This window comes from Pinus tabuliformis, chromosome 1_1 (assembly GCF_031772625.1).
Source record: "Pinus tabuliformis cultivar Carrire ecotype Pingquan chromosome 1_1, CPIR1, whole genome shotgun sequence".
In the NCBI taxonomy this organism is placed as follows: domain Eukaryota; kingdom Viridiplantae; phylum Streptophyta; class Pinopsida; order Pinales; family Pinaceae; genus Pinus; species Pinus tabuliformis.
The window spans coordinates 204,075,038-204,081,497 of record NC_142297.1 but is presented as its reverse complement, the minus strand read 5'-3'; the positions used below and the strand labels follow the sequence as shown (position 1 = coordinate 204,081,497).

The 6,460-nt window shown below is 31.3% G+C and overlaps 1 long non-coding RNA gene across 1 annotated transcript; it reads left to right on the top strand.

Annotated features, from left to right (window-relative positions):
• The first annotated feature begins 4,429 nt into the window (after positions 1 to 4,429).
• LOC149212238 (uncharacterized) lies at positions 4,430 to 5,254 on the top strand. Its single transcript, XR_016250224.1, has 2 exons — positions 4,430 to 4,772; positions 4,907 to 5,254. It is a non-coding gene; the product is annotated as an uncharacterized LOC149212238 (long non-coding RNA).
• Positions 5,255 to 6,460: the final 1,206 nt, after the last annotated feature.

The following is a 6,460-nucleotide window of genomic DNA, read 5'->3' as shown; positions in this document are numbered from 1 at the left end:
TTGAAAAATATAGAAAAAAAGGATTAAAAATATAGAATAGTAAGAAGAATTGAAATATTTTAACCATAATAATTTATTTATTTTTTCGTCTACCTTATATGCATACTTTTTAAAAATATATATATTATTTATGTAGTTGACATTAGAATATTTCACATAATATTGGCATTTAAATAATTTATTTATGGACCACATTTCTCACATTAAAATGTTTGTTTCTTGTTAATATATTTTTAAATACATCTTAATGTTACTTGATTTTGCACATATCAATTTTATATTAAAAACCAAATAACATCTCCTTCTACATTAAGAGGCAAGTTCATCTCCTTAACCTCTCTAAAATTGAGCCTAGAAAGTTTGGGAGGAACATTCTTGTCCCTAAATTGAAAGATAATAATACGATCCCCTTAAAGGAATGGGATATCTATCTTAGCAATATCTATGACTCCCTAGACACCGTAAGCTACATCAATAACACTCCTACTGAGGGAGATACGTTTTCTTTGGATGACATGGAATCTGGGATTAAGAAGCTTGCTAACAAGAAATCTAGGGATATTGAAGGGGTGCCAAGCTGAAATTCTCAAAATTGAGAGGTCCATCCTCATGCCACACTTGCACAATCTCCTCAACCTAGTAGTTAAAAAAGGCTTCCCTAAGTTGTGGATGCAAAGCCCTGTCATGCTTATATTTAAAAATGGGGATAAAAATGTTCCCTCTAACTATAGGACTATCACGATTAGGCACATTTTAGCCAACATGTATGGGCTCATTCTGGAAAATAATATTAGCACTTGGCTTGAAATCCATGGTAAAAGAGCCACTAGGAACTCTAGTTTTAGAAGGCATCACTCTACGATCGACCACCTTGTCACTCTTAGGACCATTGTCAAGGATTATTCTAACAATAAAACAAATCTCTTATGTTGTTTTGTTGACAAGAGAAAATATTTCGATATGATTCGTTGATAGAAATTATGGCAAAGGCTCGATGAGATAACGGTTCCTCCCAAGTTAATGTTGAGAAACGACAACACAAAATTCCAATTTAATTTGCCCTTGAATCTAACTGAGAATTAAAATCAAATTAGCAACTTGTAAATAGTTAATTAAGTTTAATTAACTTAATTAGGTTAGGAATTTCGAGTTAGAAGTCTTTTTGTAGTCATGTATATGTTCTCCCTAAGTTTTAGGGGTTCAATATGAATTTAAATTGAGTTGGAAATTAGATCACTCAATTTACTGAGTTAATTTCAGTTAAAGTAGTTCGAAATGGTTTTGGAACGAATAGAGGACTAACAGTCAGTTGGTGCACTAATGCATCCACTAGTGCTACTCCAGTTAACTGAAGATTCCCTCATGAGAAACTCATGCATGTCAGTTCATAGAAAGACCCAGTTGAGACTAGAGTGCAGGGACAATGTACTATCAGTGGTATTATTTACTGGAGTGTAAATATCATGCATGCATCAGAGATTGATCCTATGTTTGGATTGCACATTTTTGGAAGCATGAATTCCCTTTAAATACAATCTATTCATCCTAGGAATTACACAAGATATTAGGGGCTTGGAGAGTTGCAAAATTGGCTAAGTGTTGGCCAAGAGCTAGTTGGTGAGTTGAGAGAGTTGAACATACTTGTAAAGAATTGTTCTAGTGAGAACAAGCTTTGTATCTTCACTCATATTTCTTATATGTGCAATACAGATAACGGGGTTTTGAGAAGTGTCTTTCCTCAGATACATCTTGTGTTATGTGCCATTGGTTTATCTTCTTCTTGTTCATATTGTTTTCATTGATCTATTGGCTTCCATTGGTTGAAAGTAGAAGTAGATTCTTGTCCTATGCTTTAGTACATTGCATGAGCTTATGAATCTATAAGATTTTCTAGAGTTAAGGGTTGTTGTTATTAGATTATACGAGAATGTTATTTCCAAGCTTAAGACCATTGAGGGTTGGTCTACTGATATTAAATGCAACATTGGAGTTGAGAAAGGGTGTCCCCTATACCCTACCCTTTTTGACATTTACATTAACAAGTTTGAGGAATGCTTAGAAGCTGCTAGTTGTGAAGGACCCAAGCTCGCTAACATAGTCATTACTCTTCTCCTTTATGTTGATGATATTGTTCTTCTTGCCAAGAGTCCCGACAATCTCAATAAGAAGCTTAAATCCATCCACGATTATTGTTCCAAGATGGGTATGACTATTAATACTGACAAAACTAAATTTATGATTATTCAATCCAAAAATATTGCCTATGATAATTTCATTTATGATAACAATTACTTAGAGAATGTTTCTTCTTACAAATATTTAGGTATTGACATCCACCATCAGCTCAACTGAAACTATAGCATTGAGAAAATAATTATAGGAGGTTGGAAAACTTACTATGAGCTTGAAAAAAATAGTAGGTCGATTGATCTTTGGGTTTGGAGTAAGAAAAGGTTCCTCTTCGAGACTCTCATCACCCCTATTATTTTATATGGATGTGAGGTGTGGGGTTGCATTCTATCTAGAGATTCATGGAGAAATATTGAAATGATCTATAAGCAATTCATAGCCTACAACCTCAAGATTAAAGGTAATACTCCCTACCCTATTCTCTTAATTGAGGCTAGGTTTTACCCCCATTGAATGCACGATTATGTTTAGGTATTTGATGTATAAGAAGAAGTTGTACAACATGGAAGCCAAGAGACTCCCAAAAATTGCTTCTAACTCTAGTCAAAACCACCTTTAACTCAAGCGAGGGTGGCATAAGGATGCCAAGTCCTGGCTTGATCATTGGGAGATAAAGGAGGAGATCATCTTTGGGAATAAGGATAATATTAAAAATGTCATTACCTCTAAATTTAAGGGTAAGTTGTGGAGTCATAAGGAGTTAGAAGGGAAAAGAAAGTTAAGATACTATAAGGAGGTTATCAACCCCACGCTTGATAACCAAAATTACCTTTCTGTCTTAACCAATGCTAAGAAGAGAATGAATATTGCAAGGATTAAAACTAATTCTCATTATCTCCGGAGTGAAACCGGACATTGATCTATTCCCAATATACCTTGGGACGAGAGAATATACTTCCTTTACGATATTAAGAGAGTCAAAGGTGAAAATCACTTTCTCTTGGATTGTTCGACCCTTACTCACATCCGCTCTCATTTCCAAAACATTTTCCCCACGACCAACCTCCTCGACTTGTTTATTCAACAAAATTACAATGACCCCGAAAAGTTTCTTTCCCCCATTTTTTATCACAGAAATAAAATTCTAAATAATCCCAACTAACCACTTCTTTCTTAAGGTATAGACCATATTGGTCTTAGTGGACATTAATCATCATCATCATCATCATCATGTATTTGAATTTTTTTATTTTTATTATTTCTTCTCTAATATTTATTATGATTGATATTAAAATAATTTCTTTCTTTCTATCTCTTTCTATATATATGAAGTTCACATTGAAATATATTAGTTAATATAAATATTCAAATAGTTTATTTAAATTGTAAATTGAAATATTTTTAAAAATTACATTTAAAAGTGAAAATATAAGATTTTGTTACTTATAATTATTTGATCTCTCTTTAAAGTTTGATAAAAACAGATATTTTAGTTTTCATGGACATCAAAATATTTTATTTCTGGTCAATAGCACAAGATTTGAACCCAAGACTTTAGATTCAATAATACTTCATTTACACTGCCATTGCCATTACCAATTAAGCTACCTAAACAAAATTAACATTACATTTTTAATTTACAAAATAATTTATTTTTATTTTAAATCACACAAATCCTATATATAATATTTTTATTTTTATTAATATTATTTTAATATCAAAAAAAAGTGAATATTATTTAAATCATAACTTGTTTTTTCATTTTCAAAAAATTATAACCAATTATTTAATTTTTTAAAACCTAATGCGCTTAACCAGATTACATTCATTTAGTGCTTAAATAATAATAGTTTTAAATTGTAATACAATCGCTAAACTGACCGCTATCACATAAACGGTTAGAGAACAAAACGACAAACCAGCTGTCTATATCATGTCAATCTGCGTAATAATTTTGGTTTTGATTTACACATCTGCGAAGTGGAAAACAAATTGAGGTGGGTGGATGTCACATGTGATGCCTGAAACTTTACGTTATAGTGATGCTTTACAGTTGGAAAGTGAAAGACAGCCCATCTTTTCTGAAATATTGTCCGCTTCAGCTTTTACGAGGTCCCACAGCATCTTGTACGTTGCGTGCACCATCTGTCAAGTTGCAATCCATACAGTGCTAAAGCTCTTGGGCGGTGCACATATTGTGTCCCATTTGAATTTGAATGCTTTTACAGCTGGAAAGTTGGGTATCGTGAAACTTACATTGAAAGAAACAGAGAGCCATGTTATTGGGCGGACAAACGCGATGAAACATAATGATCAACAGGGTAGTAGAAGGAGGGCCTGAGAAAATTTGATCTTATATAAAGGCACCCACCCGGTTAACATTGTGGAGAACCATCTTACCATTCTCCAGAAATGCAGGATTCTCATTTCTTTATGAATGCATCGTCTCTCGTAATTTGATTAAGGGCTACTATGGTTTATAAATACATCGTACTGGTAATTTTCCCACAAATATTAGTGAAATGACAATTACCGCTACGCATGTATTCGCAAACTATCGTGGCCCTGATACAAATAAAACCGCGTTGCCATTTCTACCAGTACCGCAAGTGCTGACAAATGCTCACTTTCTTTAGTGGACGGTAAAAGCGGTTTCGAAGTTACTCTTATTTATAATACATAGACGTGAATGTTTATATGTTATTTGTGGAGCACTATGTATTATTTCTTATTTGTATGTTGTTGTTTGTCTATGTATTTTCCTGTGAAACACCAGCGGCGAGGGTTCGGTACGAGATAAGAGGGTCGAACCTGTGGCCAAAGAGGTGAAAATACCAGGCCTGGCCGTGGCCGAACGTCTAACAGGTTTGAATGATAAGGTTAAATATTTTGAAAATACGGTGTCATCGCGGCAATATCAGAGTGTGAAACGTTAGATGCCCTTTACGATTTCAAACTGGTTTCTAGGGTTGACAGTATAATATTAACTAGATAGCATAACATTTACTAGAATGGAGTGAGTATTCTTTTGGACCAGTTTAAATACTATTTTTGTGGAGTTTTTAGTTGAGTGAGTAGTCTTTTGGACCAGTTTAAATATATATATATATATATATATATTTATTTATTTATTTATTTATTTATTTTTTTTTTTTTTTTTTGGAGTTTTTAGTTTATTTTTGGTTAGAATTTGGTGAAAAAATTATGGTCAAATTTTTATTTGTGTTATTTAAACTGTTTTTTTAACTGTCTGTATAAAATAAAAAAAATTATACATTTTAATTGTAAAATATTTATTGATCAAACTATAAATTTAACAATAAACACTAAATTTAACACTAATTAAATTTACTAATAAATTAAAAAACAAAACTCTAAAATCTAGTCTTCCAAAAAAATCACACTCTTTATCCATACAGGTGGATCTCAGTTTTATCTCTGTTTTTTCAATCTCCATTACATTAGCCAGCATACTCTCCATACATGGTGACTCTTTCATATGATAAATATCAGCATATTCTCAATACAGGGTGGATCTGTTTGTAATACCGTGTATGGAGGGTATGTGTTTATTGTTATGTTATGCAACAGATCCACACCGTGTTCAGATTATGTTGGTTAATGTTATGCTATTGGCATGAGATAGGAAAACGGAAAAAATGGAATGGATCTGTTGTGGTAAGGGATGGAAGTACAACTTTCGTACATAGAGCTGCCATATGTTCTATGATGGTACAAGTTTACCCTAGGTTAAAATTTTCAAAAGTTTACCCGATATTTATATGGATTGTAGTTTCATGTAAATTATATATATATAGTATTTTTTTAATATGAAATGTATGTAATATTTTTTTATTATGGTAATTTATTTTTATTTTTTAAAATAATATATATATATATATATAAAATTTGAATTTCTATTTTAATATAAAATAAAAATAATATTAGTTAGATATTTAAAGAAACATATAGAAATATAAATTTATATTATATTCACAAAAGTACATACTCAAACAAAATCAAATTTATATAATTAACGTATATAAATTTTTAACCTTTAAATATATTTTTTAAAATATATATATATATAATTTTTTTTGTTTTTTGTTTTTTTTCTTTTAATTTTGACTTATGAAAAAGTCATAGTAACTAATTATGAGCATGGAGACAAGAAAGTAAATGGTTAAAATAAACTAGTGCCTTATTTGAATTGGAATTAAAGGTATTATATACCATGACCCCCTTAGGAAGAAAGTATTGTATTTATTTTTTATACACTACCCTTAAAGAAAATAGTGTTTTCCAAATCAAATATAAAACACAAAGAACC